The sequence below is a fragment of the Schistocerca americana genome, chromosome X (genome assembly GCF_021461395.2).
Source record: "Schistocerca americana isolate TAMUIC-IGC-003095 chromosome X, iqSchAmer2.1, whole genome shotgun sequence".
In the NCBI taxonomy this organism is placed as follows: Eukaryota; Metazoa; Arthropoda; class Insecta; order Orthoptera; family Acrididae; genus Schistocerca; species Schistocerca americana.
In genome coordinates this window covers 200321691-200337771 of record NC_060130.1, presented here as the reverse complement: position 1 = coordinate 200337771, position 16081 = coordinate 200321691, and positions in this window count along the sequence as shown.

Here is a 16081-nt window from a genome sequence, read left to right as displayed (position 1 = left end):
CGATGGAGGTCGACCCTTCGGCCCCTCCTGTCTCTCTACGGGCGCATACACCGCATGTTGGCGTGCACCCTGGAGAAGGTTTTCAGGCGTTTCCTAGCTCCCCGCGGTCCGAATGGCAGGGTGCGGGTGGCACAGCTTCGCCTGTTGTTAGGCTCGCCACCTCGTCGGATACGTCAACATGGGGTCCTCCCCACTGCGGGCGAAGGCCTTATGCCACAACCGTCCGCCGATTTGCGGGGGAGGAATGTGGCGTCACCGCCAGACACCACACTTGCTAGGTGGTAGCCTTTAAATCGGCCGCGGTCCGTTAGTATAAGTCGGACCCGCGAGTCGCCACTATCAGTGATTGCAGACCGAGCGCCGCCACACGGCAGGTCTAGAGAGACTTCCTAGCTCTCGCCCCAGTTGTACAACCGACTCTGCTAGCGATGGTTCACTGACAAAATACGCTCTCATTTACCGAGACGATAGTTAGCATAGCCTTCAGCTACGTCATTTGCTACGACCTAGCAAGGGGCCATGTTCAGTTACTATTGATATTGAGAATAATGTACAGTCAAGAGCGACGTTCACCAGTTATGGATTAAAGTTAAGTATTCCACCAGCTACGTCCATTTTTCTAAATTCTAATTTCCTTGTCCTGTTCCAGACCTCACGCCAGCCTGCGTGAGCTAAAACGCGTGCCTATCGGCTTTCTCTACTAATGACGGTGTTGGCTCTCCTGCCAACCCACAACAAACATGAAGTCTTTACACAAAGAAACTAGAAGCCAAGGAAAAGGCAAATAAAAAGAGGAAACCTGGGTGAAAACCAACAAAAATGTGACAGATAGCTGAAAACTTTAACAATAATAAGAAAATAAAGGACAGATTGACGTGGTTATGTCAGTTGTGTAAGAAAGATCGAGAAGAAGACATTATTCAGTGCACGGAATGTAAAGATTCCGTACATGACGTATGCTCTGGCGTGTAAAGTAAAATTAAGAAATATTTCTCTGATATCTATGTTCAAACCAAGTGATTTTCGCTACACCAATTTCAGCACTTTAATTTGTTAAAAATTTACATTTTGTTTCCTGCGTGTAATTTCATTACATGTGACAATGGAGCTAACAATATATTTACAGTTTGTTTTGACGTTTTGTTATATTAGTCCATGGATTTATTACGTCGTCGCTGATTTATTATCCCAAGCATGACTTATGCTATAGGGGGTAAGGATTAAAAAATGACGCGCCTTAAACGTACCGTATTTGAGTGGAAGCTGATTGATAACTTATTCTGAAGTTCAGTCAGTCGGCGATTAGTCACCACAGCTTAGATAAAGTTTATGAAAGTCGCCACAGTCGTGCGAAATTTTACAGCAGCTGGTAACAGACACATCAGAATCCGGTTTTGCATCAGTGTCTTTTGAATGAACACAATCCACGTCACCTTCAATGAACAATTGTATGGAACCACATTGTGTAAATCCGACCAATTTTCTAGAATCAAATCTTGAGATGCTTAGAGAAACACAAGACGAAATGAGTAACAAAATCGACAAATCACAGGAAGAGATGAAATTGAAAACGCATAATTTATGCGTTGAGATTAGGAGAGAAATTCAAAATGACTTTCAACCAATAATTATCAGTTTTGCAACTGGAATACGTGACCTTGAGACAAAACACGAAAACATGAAAAATAATTAGCGTAATGACAAGGACGAATTTTTCGCTAAAATCAACACTATAGTTGCGAGTGCAATAGCTACACAAATAAAAGAACAGAACGAACAGCTTCACACATAGATAAGGGTAGTTAGCGAACAAGTGGAAGCTTTGGTGTTAATTTGTGAAGAACAAAGAGAATAATTAATCACAATTAAAGAAAAGGTTGATGACCTGGCAACGTAAATGGCAAATTTGTGAAGCAGGGCAGATACAGATGACACAGTGCTAGTACAATTTTCAGACACAGAAGATTATCAGGAGCAAATTAATCGCGAAAATAAGCGTTATAGGAACACTATGAATCAAAAAGTCGAGTGTATTGAAAGAATTTGAACGTTTACATTCATATTCAGAAAGCTTTGGTAATCATACAAATTTATGGCGTTTATGTGATTTTCCACGAGAACAGTACCATACTTCCAGCTACGACGATGAATCGCCGACGTGGTGCAATAGAGAACAATCTGGTTAACACAAAAACGGTAACTACGATTTCAAACATTTTTTGACACGACGTAAATTACGAATTTTCAGGAACTGCAGAAACGAAATTCATCCTCAAGCTTGGACTGATCTACTTTACCACCAAATAGGCCACTTGAACACAAATTAGAATTCCTCTGCGGTTAATTGGAAAATGAACCTGCATCAAGAATGCGCTCAATAGTGAGAGACTGCCAAAGCGCAAATGTTTCTACCCTACGTTTTTGTCAGCCTACTGCTTCCAGACCACGCAAGACCGGGTAAAACGTAGCATTATAATGTTATGAAACTTTGAACAGTCGGCCTTCTCTAGCCCAGAAAAATACTTAAAATACATGGTACGCAGAAATCAGTACTTATCAAACCAATGTTGTTCGTCAGAGCTAATTCGCAATTTTTAACAAAGTTACCTACATATTTGAAACGGCAGACGGCAGTCGTAAAGACGATTTAGAAGCATTTCAAACGTTACCTCGGGGGCTGGAATTGGACAGTGACAGCAACTTAACGAGAAAACACAGTAACAATCACAGTAACAGCTACGACAGGCAAGATGATTTTGTACATCGTGAAACCAAAAACTAGGAATGTGCGTAGCAAGCACAACCACAGAAACAATTACAAACGGCACAACCTACATCGTCTGTATGACGTACAGTTCTCACAATTGACTAATGATTTTTGTGATATAAATAATTTCCGGAACTCTGACTATGAACATAATAACAGGCATCACAGGAATTACTGTATTGAGAACAGGCATAATCATATATATCAGAATAATCATTGACAATACACTAAATCAGATGGTAATCATGAAAATTCTCATGGGCACAATTCAGGTAGCTCAAATCCGCAAAATACATGGCACAACAACAATTATGCAAATAGCAACCAACACAGCCAAAACCAACACAGTCACGATAATCTACATCATAATTCGCGGTGGCAAAATTCTGAAAGGGCAAGAGCAGTGCGACAGATAGAAATAACTGAAGTCAGATCACCAAATCTACGAGATAATCAACGATGAAAAAGCATTACTGGACGATGACTGGCGACGCAATTTACAACCTCACAAAATGAGGACTGTTTTTATTTCACTCTATTGGCCTCAATCCAATGCTTTAGAACTCCTTACGCGAGAAATTAGCAAGCTGTGCAGAATATATTGCCATCGTCAGCACCACACTTGGGACAAACACATTCACACGTTCCAAAGGCATCTCAATGAGTTACCAAACAATTCTACATCATTGTCTCTGTTACTTGTATTCAAAAATCAACAACCACCAGATCCTATCAGTGAGTTAATACCATTTACAGCTTCGAAAAAATTACGTCATAAGAAAGTAGTAGATATAGTGCTAAACAACATCAAGAAAGCTGCAGAAAGGAGACGGAAATCTCAACGAGGACAGGCAAACATCAGAAAGCTACAGGTTGGAGGGAAAATTCTGGTTAAATCTCGTCCTCTATCTTGCAAAAGCCAGCATCTTAGTCACAAATTCTTTCTTGTATATAAAGGACCTTACAGGATTCGTAAATTGTATACGACAATGTTGTGGAAATTAAAACTATTCGGACACACAAGACACCAGAATTCATCATATCTCGCATATCAAACCATATATAGAATAATTCTATTCACTAAATTTGTACCCAGATGGTAGCACTACATGTCACATATTTCTAAAACATTTCTTGTATTACATCACATGGCAACAGTTAGCGATACACAATACCATTGTATCGCATGCCAAAGTGACTCTTGTCTCACGGATGGCAACCTTCGACAAGAATCGGGCGATTCTTGTCGGGTCGCAAGCTTCGTTTGTCGCCCAACAAATCGAGCGATTTGCTTCCACGACACATACGTTAAACAAACTGCCACAAACTTCGAAATTTCGTCTAGAATCCCAATAGTAACCAATAATTTCTAATTAAATGAACTTTGACAGTATTTTTTTAAACCAGTTCTCGGAGGATGCACAGGTTATCAGTAAGGTGTTGTTCACTTGAGAAATATTTTGTGGCTGTACACAGTGATGTTGATACAGAGACATATAACATTTTCTACTACTTTTTATGAGATATACAGACTGTGATGACGATACCTGTGTTACCTGGAAATAAGAGTAATAGGTATTTTGATGTAAGAAGTTTTTCGAGATCCATTGTGAGGTAGTAAAGCTGTGTTTACTGGCGTGAAATATTTACAATTATAGCTGTGAGGTGTTATTTATGTGGAAATAAGAGGACGAAAACAGTACAGGGAATTGTTATTTGAAGTGTGTATTGAGAGAAAGACAGTGAATATAATTAATGTTGTAATAGGATAACGAGATTTCAGTAAGTTCAGAGCATGAGATGATAAGTATGAGATTTATGATGCATACTGTAATAGAATGAAGCAATAATTATGATGTGATTCCTGAGTTTCTCCCGGCGTATTTGATAATCAAAATATCCACGGGTGTGCTGCCGGTCTATAGTGTCCAACGGGCACAATATTTCGGCGATCATACATGTCGCCATCATCAGGTGAACTGACGGACTGAGCTCCTGTGAACGTGCCGGCACGGAGATCCCTACGCTATGGCTGCTCTGAGGGAACTGGGTTCGGTCTTTTTTTTTTTTTTTTTTCTTTATTGTGATTTCATTCCCCTGCCCCATATGGGCAGGGGAGGGCTGTCAGCAGCACAATCCGCCGCTCTCTTCAGCCGAGTGACATGACAACTAAAACAAGAATAAAATAATACATACATAAGGAGGTGAAAAAGGGGAACATAAAACAGAGTAAGGGGAGAAAATGGAGGTAAAAATACACTGACATGTAGACGTTCATTGGGGACAGTTAAAAAAGTCACCAGAAAGTTAAAAAACACAGTTGGCGATTCTTAAAACACAGAGAAGATACTGGATGCGCATGCACAGGTTAATAGTTGGCCACAGTATTAAAAACACTCCGAAACAACACACTTAAAACCCACTTGAAGCACACACGGCGAAGAATAAAACTACCAGGTGGGACCTGCCGAGGGAAAGGTCAGAGAGGATGGAAAAGGAGGGGAGAGTATGGGGCAGCTGGGGAAACGGCGGGATGAAGAGAGGAGGGGCAACCGTGGGTTCACGAAGAGGCAGGAGACACATGGGGCGGGAGAGGAAAAGGGAAGACAGGGCACGAGGGAGCGCAGAGACACTGAAAGAAGGCACAAGAGATGGAGGGGGAGTAGGAGGGGAAATCCGCTCAGAAGGAGGGAGGGGGAGGAGAGGGAGCCCTGAGGAGGAGGCAGGAAGAGGGGGTTAGAGTTGGTAGGAAGGGTAGATGTCAGGGCGAAGCTCATCATCCAGGAGTGGTAGACGGTGGAAGTTGTGTTGGGAAAGGAGATGGAGGGTGTGGAGATGGAGAGAGGGAGGCTGGGTTCGGTCGCGGCGGCGGCCGATTTAAATACCCTCCGCCCGCGGCTTGGGAACCAGCGATTGGGTTAATCAAGAGTAAATCGAGCAAACGTATAGTTGTGACGACCACGGCGGACAGAGCCATCACACCGACGTCATCTCAGACGCCGTCGCAATCTGTTCCACCGCGCGACCGTGGCGCGGGGCGCGGACGGCGGAGGGAGCGCGCCGCGGGCGGAGGGTATTTAAATCGGCCGCCGCCGCGACCGAACCCAGTTCCCTCTGAGCAGCCATAGCGTACGGATCTCCGTGCCGGCACGTTCACAGGAGCTCAGTCCGTCAGTTCACCTGATGATGGCGACATGTACGATTGCCGAAATATTGTGCCCGTTGGACACTATAGACCGGCAGCACACCCGTGGGTATTTTGAATAATAATTATGATGGTTAATGTTGAGAAAGAGTAAGTGTGTAATGGTTAGGGCAAAGGGACCCTGTTTCTCGTTGCAGTCAATTTTTATGCTATGTGGATGTATTTCTTGTATGTAAGCGAAAAGGTAAGTTTTTGAAAAGATATGGCTAGATGACAATACTGAATGAAGCTAACGTGACTTGAAACAACATAGTTATTTCTTTGATATGGAATTTGTAATTATCTAATGCAAATTATTTAACCCTTTGCTAAACATAGTGCAATTTTTTTCATCGGAACAACAATATTTAACAGTTATGCAAATTTTATAGTAATTCGACAAATGTACGTTTTTGTCTCCATTTCTGGACGAAAAATGTTGTCCAAAGATTTAACTATGCATTGATTGGTACTTGCGCTGTGGCACTCTCTTTAGCATAAGGTACCTCAATGAACTTTTTGTGACTTGTCTTTGCGCTACTGTTTATTTCTTGTTCATACTGATGAATGCCTTTTTTCTGGTTTATCTATAGCTACAGGCATCAAAATTTGACTTCTACTAATTCTGTAAAACTAATTTGCCTTTCCTTTGCCTATGAAGCGATGTCACAACAATATTGTCCATTAGTCCAGGTGTTTGGGAAATTTTGGAGGTGAAGGTGAAATTCATGAATCGCGAGGTGTGACATGGATAGTCAGTGAACATAGAATTTAAAAAAAAGCAATAAGAGAAATGAGATGCAGGAAGTATATGGACTTATACTTTTTAAGATTTATTTTTTTGCCGTGACATAGGATAAGACTCCTTTATATATACAGGGTGGTCCATTGATCGTGACCGGGCCAAAAATCTCACGAAATAACCGTCAAACGAAACTACAAGGAACGAAACTCGTCTAGCATGGAGGGGGAAACCAGATGGTGCTATGGTTGACCTGCTAGATGGCGCTGCCATAGGTCAAACGGATATCAACTGGGTTTTTTAAAATAGGAACCCCCACTTTTTATTACATAATCGTGTAGTACGTAAAGAAATATGAATGTTTTAGTCGGACCACTTTTGTCGCTTTGTGATAGATGGCGCTGTAATAGTCACAAACATATGGCTCACAATTTTAGACGAACAGTTGGTAATAGGTTGTTGTTGTTGTTGTGGTCTTCAGTCCTGAGACTGGTTTGATGCAGCTCTCCATGCTACTCTATCCTGTGCAAGCTTCTTCATCTCCCAGTACCTACTGCAGCCTACATCCTTCTGAATCTGCTTAGTGTATTCATCTCTTGGTCTCCCTCTACGATTTTTACCCTCCACCCTGCCCTCCAATGCTAAAATTGTGATCCCTTGATGCCTCAGAACATGTCCTACCAACCGGTCCCTTCTTCTTCTCAAATTGTGCCACAAACTCCTCTTCTCCCCAATTCTACTCAATACCTCCTCATTAGTTATGTGATCTACCCATCTAATCTTCAGCATTCTTCTGTAGCACCACATTTCGAAAGCTTCTATTCTCTTCTTGTCCAAACTATTTATCGTCCATGTTTCACTTCCATACATGGCCACACTTCATACAAATACACTCCTGGAAATGGAAAAAAGAACACATTGACACCGGTGTGCCGGCCGAAGTGGCCGTGCGGTTAAAGGCGCTGCAGTCTGGAACCGCAAGACCGCTACGGTCGCAGGTTCGAATCCTGCCTCGGGCATGGATGTTTGTAATGTCCTTAGGTTAGTTAGGTTTAACTAGTTCTAAGTTCTAGGGGACTAATGACCTTAGCAGTTGAGTCCCATAGTGCTCAGAGCCATTTGAACCATTTGACACCGGTGTGTCAGACCCACCATACTTGCTCCGGACACTGCGAGAGGGCTGTACAAGCAATGATCACACGCACGGCACAGCGGACACACCAGGAACCGCGGTGTTGGCCGTCGAATGGCGCTAGCTGCGCAGCATTTGTGCACCGCCGCCGTCAGTGTCAGCCAGTTTGCCGTGGCATACGGAGCTCCATCGCAGTCTTAAACACTGGTAGCATGCCGCGACAGCGTGGACGTGAACCGTATGTGCAGTTGACGGACTTTGAGCGAGGGCGTATAGTGGGCATGCGGGAGGCCGGGTGGACGTACCGCCGAATTGCTCAACACGTGGGGCGTGAGGTCTCCACAGTACATCGATGTTGTCGCCAGTGGTCGGCGGAAGGTGCACGTGCCCGTCGACCTGGGACCGGACCGCAGCGACGCACGGATGCACGCCAAGACCGTAGGATCCTACGCAGTGCCGTAGGGGACCGCACCGCCACTTCCCAGCAAATTAGGGACACTGTTGCTCCTGGGGTATCGGCGAGGACCATTCGCAACCGTCTCCATGAAGCTGGGCTACGGTCCCGCACACCGTTAGGCCGTCTTCCGCTCACGCCCCAACATCGTGCAGCCCGCCTCCAGTGGTGTCGCGACAGGCGTGAATGGAGGGACGAATGGAGACGTGTCGTCTTCAGCGATGAGAGTCGCTTCTGCCTTGGTGCCAATGATGGTCGTATGCGTGTTTGGCGCCGTGCAGGTGAGCGCCACAATCAGGACTGCATACGACCGAGGCACACAGGGCCAACACCCGGCATCATGGTGTGGGGAGCGATCTCCTACACTGGCCGTACACCACTGGTGATCGTCGAGGGGACACTGAATAGTGCACGGTACATCCAAACCGTCATCGAACCCATCGTTCTACCATTCCTAGACCGGCAAGGGAACTTGCTGTTCCAACAGGACAATGCACGTCCGCATGTATCCCGTGCCACCCAACGTGCTCTAGAAGGTGTAAGTCAACTACCCTGGCCAGCAAGATCTCCGGATCTGTCCCCCATTGAGCATGTTTGGGACTGGATGAAGCGTCGTCTCACGCGGTCTACACGTCCAGCACGAACGCTGGTCCAACTGAGGCGCCAGGTGGAAATGGCATGGCAAGCCGTTCCACAGGACTACATCCAGCATCTCTACGATCGTCTCCATGGGAGAATAGCAGCCTGCATTGCTGCGAAAGGTGGATATACACTGTACTAGTGCCGACATTGTGCATGCTCTGTTGCCTGTGTCTATGTGCCTGTGGTTCTGTCAGTGTGATCATGTGATGTATCTGACCCCAGGAATGTGTCAATAAAGTTTCCCCTTCCTGGGACAATGAATTCACGGTGTTCTTATTTCAATTTCCAGGAGTGTACTTTCAGAAACGACTTCCTGACCCTTAAATCAATACTCTATGTTAACAAATTTCTCTTCTTCAGAAACGCTTTCCTTGCCATTGCCAGTCTACATTTTATATCCTCTCTACTTCGACGATCATCAGTTATTTTGCTCCCCAAATAGCAAAACCCCTTTACTACTTTAAATGTCTCATTTCCTAATCTAAATCCCTCAGCATCACCCGACTTAATTCGACTACATTCCATTATCCTCGTTTTGCTTTTGTTGATGTTCATCTTATTTCCTTGTTTCAACACACTGTCCATTCCGTTCAACTGCTCTTCCAAGTCCTTTGCTATCTCTGACAGAATTACAATGTCATCGGCGAACCTCGAAGTTTTTATTTCTTCTCCATGGATTTTAACACCTACTCCGAATTTTTCTTTTGTTTCCTTTACTGGTTGCTCAATATACAGATTGAATAACATCGGGGATAGGCTACAACCCTGTCTCACTACCTTCCCAACCACTGCTTCCCTTTCATGCCCCTCGACTCTTATAACTGCCATCTGGTTTCTGTACAAATTGTAAATAGCCTTTCGCTTCCTGTATTTTACCCCTGCCACCTTTAGAATTTGAAAGAGAGTATTCCAGTCAACATTGTCAAAAACTTTCTCTAAGTCTACAAATGCTAGAAACGTAGGTTTGCCTTTCCTTAATCTTTCTTCTAAGATAAGTCGTAAGGTCAGTATTGCCTCACAGGTAGGTTTTTAAAACTAAAATACAGAACGTAGGTACGTTTGAACAATTTATTTCGGTTGTTCCAATGTTATACATGTACCTTTGTGAACTTACTTCTGAGAACGCATGCTTGTTACAGCATCATTACCTGTAAATAGGAAATTAATGCAATAAATGCTCAAAATGATGTCCGTCTACCTCAGTGCATTTGACAATACGTGTAACGACATTCCTCTCAACAGCGAGTAGTTCGCCTTCCGTAATGTTCGCACATGCACTGACAATGCGCTGACGCATGTTGTCAGGCGTTGTCGGTGGATCACGATAACAAAAATCCTTCAACTTTCCCCACAGAAAGAATTCCGGGGACGTTAGGTCCGGTGAACGTGCGGGCCGTGGTATGGTGCTTCGACGACCAATCCACCTGTCATGAAATATGCTATTCAATACCGCTTCAACCACACGCGAGAATTGTGCCGGACATCAATCATGTTGGAAGTACATCGCCATTCTGTCATGCAGTGAAAAATCTTGTAGTAACATCGATAGAACATTACGTAGGAAATCAGCATACATTGCACCATTGAGATTGCCATTGATAAAATGGGGGCCAATTATCCTTCCACCCATAATGCCGCACCATACATTAACCCTCCAAGGTCGCTGATGTTCCACTTGTCGCAGCCATCGTGGATCTTCCGTTCCCCAATAGTGCATATTGTGCCGGTTTACGTTACCGCTGTTGGTGAATGACGCTTCGTCGCTAAATAGAACGCGTGCAAAAAGTCTGTTATCGTCCCGTAATTTCTCTTGTGCCCAGTGGCACAACTGTACACGACGTCCAAAGTCGTCGCCATGCACTTCCTGGTGCATAGAAATATGGTACGGGTGCAATCGATGTTGATGTAGCATTCTCAACACCGACGTTTTTTAGATTCCCGATTCTCGCGCAATTTGTTTGCTACTGATGCGCGGATTAGCCGCGACAGCAGCCAAAACACCTACTTGGGAATCATCATTTGCTGCAGGTCGTGGTTGACGTTTCACATGTGGTTCAAATGGCTCTCAGCACTATGGGACTTAACATCTATGGTAATCAGTCCCCTAGAACTTAGAACTACTTAAACCTAACTAACCTAAGGACATCACACAACACCCAGTCATCACGAGGCAGAGAAAATCCCTGACCCCGCCGTTTCACATGTGGCTGAACACTTACTGTTTCCTTAAATAACGTAACGATCCAGCGAACGGTCCGGACACTTGGATGATGTCGTCCAGGATACCGAGCAGCATACACAGCACACGCCCGTTGCGCATTTTGATCACAATAGCCATACATCAACACGATACCGACCTTTTCCGCAATTGGTAAACGATCCATTTTATCACGGGTAATGTATCACGAAGCAAATACCGTCCGCACTGGCGGAATGTTACGTGATACCACATACTTATATGTTTGTGACTATTACAGCGCCATCTATCACAAAGCGGAAAAAGTGGTCCAACTAAAACATTCATATTTCTTTACGTACTACACGAATATGTAATAAAAAGTGTGGGTTCCTATTTAATAAAACGCAGTTGATTTCCGTTTGACCTATGGCAGCGCCATCTAGCGGGCCAACCATAGCACCATCTGGTTTCCCCCTTCAAGGTAGGCGGGTTTCGTTCTTTGTAGTTTTTTGTTTGATGCTTATTTTGTGAGATATTTGGTCCGGTCACTATCAATGGACTATCCTGTACAAGTGCCGCGCCGCCTAGGCGCGGAGGGACTGGAAGACGAGCCGTCATACAAATACTATAACAGTGACTTATGAACTGTATTGTATTGCTTGCAGTAAAATTATGTCTACCGAAGGACATTTTTTGCATGTCGCCATTTGATTGCGACACCTGTGCGGCTGGTCCCGGCGGAGGTTCGAGTCCTCCCTCGGGCATGGATGTGTGTGTTTGTCCTTAGGATAATTTAGGTTAAGTAGTGTGTAAGCTTAGGGACTGATGACCTTAGCAGTTAAGTCCCATAAGATTTCACACACATTTGAACATTTGATTGCGACAGACCTTTGTGAATACGCGAAGTTAAGTATTGTCAATTTAACTTACTGTTATAAACGCCATTAATCGATTTGCTTCAATTGTTGTCTAGCGATCCGAGAAAACAGCTTCATAGACACCCTATAGTAGACGAGTGGGCAGACACAAGAACGTCTTCCCGAAGTCCTTGAGCCATATCCTCTAACACAGTGTTGACAGAGAGTCCCGCTACCTCCTCAATTAACGTCGGTACATCGGCGGCGTTTAGTGGGGCAAATGATCATGGGTGCAGGAGCTGACAAGGGCCCCTTCCAAGCACCGTCGCATGAGTGAAATAATCCATGCTTTAGCATGATGCACTATCACCTGATGGAAGGGAGAGAATGCCATCAAAGAGCACTCATGTGGGCTCGCATTATAAAAGTCCATGGCGCTCACATGCCAAACCCATATCCCATCAATACCATGAATAGAGCCAGTTTCATACTCAGGATAGGGTGGATGTGTCGGCGGGGCGACGTCAACAACAAAGGGCCCACATTTTCTAAATGATCCACTGGCAGTCAGGAACAGTCAAGTGGGCAACATTTAATTTCCATAGGCCATGACTGTGCCACACCAGTTGGCGGGCGAGAGCCACATCGTAGATGTAGGTCTTCTGGTCAGAGAAAGCCGGAGGTTAACCTTCACCATGTCAAGTGTCACCATCAAGGGAACGTGTGAAGTAGACACAGTCAAGGCGGCTGGACGAGTGCGCCATGTACTGTGTGAAAGCTGGGCAGGTGCCATGAGCCTTCGTCCATGTGTTGATAAGGTGAATTCTGTAGATGATGACAGAGACGCCCGCACATGCGTAATGCCATGGGAGATGATCAGTAGGCCTTTGTGTATAGATGAAGTCCCTACCGAGGACCAGATCATCCAGGGGACCTCATAAAGCAGCGTTAGCTCGTCAGCAAAGAAGGTGTGTTGTTCACGACGCCATTTAAGATACTGACACTCAACAGCGTGAGAGCCCCATAGCATTAAGAAGGTACACTACATCTTCAGCAGGGAGCCTTGAATGGAGGAGGATGGCCACGCTGCTACCATTGTCAGAGGCATGGGAGATGTGGGCCATGTAACCAGTGGCAGCGGAGAAATCAGCGAGGACCACTTTTTGGAGGAGGGCAGTGCAGACATTAGCAGTGTAAATGGTGTCCCTGAACATTGCAAACTGATGTGGAGCTCTAATAGTGGCCAATTTCATCGTCACGATGCGGCAGTGCTCTCCCTATTGGCATGAAGGGTCCTGCAGAGATGTCCAGCTGACATGAAACATCTGGCACATCCACTATGGCTGCTATCACTGGGCAGAAACTGGGTCGGGAGCCACTGTGGAGGTGGGCCATAACCGCGATCCGCTCCTTCATCGACATCGTGAGCCCTGGAGATCGAAACCGGTGGCTCGCGAATGTCGCGCCCACTGGGAACAGTGGTGGTGGCGCTGTCACGGTGGGATCAGGGGAACCTCCCTCCACTTGATCCATCATGTTAGGGAGGGATTGCTGGCTGTGGAAAGGACACGCCACAGATGGAACATCGGGAGCGGCCGTTCCTGCAGTCACGGCGCTCAAAGGGGAGTCTCTATCTGGCATCTGGTGCACTACCCATGATGTCATACTATGGGCATTCGACCCCACTTCTTCCTTTTTGGGGTGACTGCTGCTTTCAGAGGTGCTGTCCCATGTTGTAATGTGGCCGTTCATTGTCCGACGTCATGCCATTCTGAAGGAAAGTAGAGGTAGGCACCGCACTCGGTTGGAAGGCGATCGTGTCGGGAGCGCCGTTCATCGAGCTCTGGAGAGTTGTGAGACTCGTCGCGCTCAGAGGAGATGGTACCAGTGAGTTCCCTTCCACACCATCGTTTGTGAGGGGGAGTGACATCGAAAAGAGCAGGCGCATTCTAAACTAACGTTTCTGTGCTGCGCACAGCTGAGGCATTGCTGTCTGGTAAAGAAATGACTGTCGCTTTGGGAACTGCATCACCGGTCATGATCTGGAGCAAAGGGTGTTGGAGACCATCGGGCCTAACACGGCTCTCTTGTCCACATCCTGCACATATCCACAACTGGCCATCATACATGACGATGGCTCGCACACCACCTATCAGCAGATAGAATGGTACACGTTTGGACAGTTCGATCTTGATCTGTAGAACACCATTTATCACGTGGCATGTCGTGAACGGCTGCCATTTGCTACAATGCGGCCCACAACTTTGCCTTGCGGTCGGAAGGATTCATCGAGCCCGTCTAGGGACACCTCGAAATGTCAAACACCCTAATTGTTCGAAGGCCGAAACCAGCGAGGTCTGCGTCACCTCCTCTATACGAGGTGCGGCTAGAAAAAAACCGGACTGATGCTGGAAAAAACATTTATTTACAATTATTTACAATTTCATGTTATCTCCTTCAATGTACTCTCCTCCTCGGTCTCTAAACCGCTCCATATGAATTTTCCACTGTTCATAGCAATGCTGCAGATCATTTTCGGTAAGTCCATACATTACTTCCGTCGCTTTTTCTTTTACTGCTTCAACAGTCTCAAATCTAGTTCCTTTCAAAGCTGACTTGACTTTAGGGAAAAGAAAAAAGTCACAGGGGCCCAAATCAGGTGAGTAGGGTGGATGATCTAAGATGGGAATGTTGTGTTTTGCCAAAAACGTCTTCACTGACAACGCATTGTGAGCTGGGGCATTGTCTTGGTGAAGGATCCATGACTTTTTTCTCCACAAATTTTTATTTATTTATTTATTTATTCATTGTTCCGTGGGACCACATTTAGGAGAAGTCTCCATGGTCATGGAACGAGTCAATACATGAAATTATAACACGATTGTAGAAACAGATAAAATGAAATATAAGAAACATATTCAGGCGACAAGTCGTTAGTTTAAATAAAGAAATCAAGAAGGTAACACTGGAATTTGCTTAATTTTTTTAGCTCTTCCAGGAGCTCCTCGACAGAATAGAAGGAGTGAGCCATGAGGAAACTCTTCAGTTTAGACTTAAAAGTGTTTGGGCTGCTGCTAAGATTTTTGAATTCTTGCGGTAGCTTATTGAAAATGGATGCTGCAGAATACTGCACTCCTTTCTGCACAAGAGTCAAGGAAGTGCATTCCACATGCAGATTTGATTTCTGCCTAGTATTAACTGAGTGAAAGCTGCTAACTCTTGGGAATAAGCTAATATTGCTAACAACAAACGACATTAAAGAAAATACATACTGTGAGGGCAATGTCAAAATTCCCAGACTATTGAATAGGGGTCGACAAGAGGTTTTCGAACTTACACCATACATAGCTCGAACAGCCCGTTTTTGAGCCAAAAATACCCTTTTTGAATCAGAAGAATTACCCCAAAAAATAATACCATATGACATAAGCGTATGAAAATATGCGAAGTACACTACTTTTCGTGTTGAAATGTCACTTATTTCAGATACTGTTCTAATGGTAAATAAAGCGGCATTTAGTTTCTGAACAAGATCCTGAACATGGGCTTTCCACAACAGCTTACTATCTATCCGTACACCTAGGAACTTGAACTGTTCCGTCTCGCTTATAACATGCCCATTCTGTCTGATTAAAATGTCAGTTCTTGTTGAATTGTGGGTTAGAAACTGTAAAAACTGAGTCTTACTGTGATTTAGCATCAAATTATTTTCCACAAGCCATGAACTTATATCATGAACTACATTATTTGAAAATGTTTCAATATTACACACAAGATCCTTCACTACCAAGGTGGTGTCATCAGCAAACAGAAATATTTTTGAATCACCTGTAATACTAGAAGGCATATCATTTACATAAATAAGAAACAGCAGTGGCCCCAGAACCGACCCTTGGGGAACGCCCCATTTAATAGTGCCCCATTGGGACTGAACATCATTACCACTCTCAATATTGCGGAGGATTACCTTCTGCTTTCTGTTCTTAAAGTAGGAGGCGAACCAATTGTAAGCTACTCCCCTTACTCCATAATGTTCCAACTTCTGCAGTAATATTTTGTGGTCAACACAGTCAAAAGCCTTCGTTAAATCAAAGAAAACACCTAGCGTTCGCAACCTTTTATTT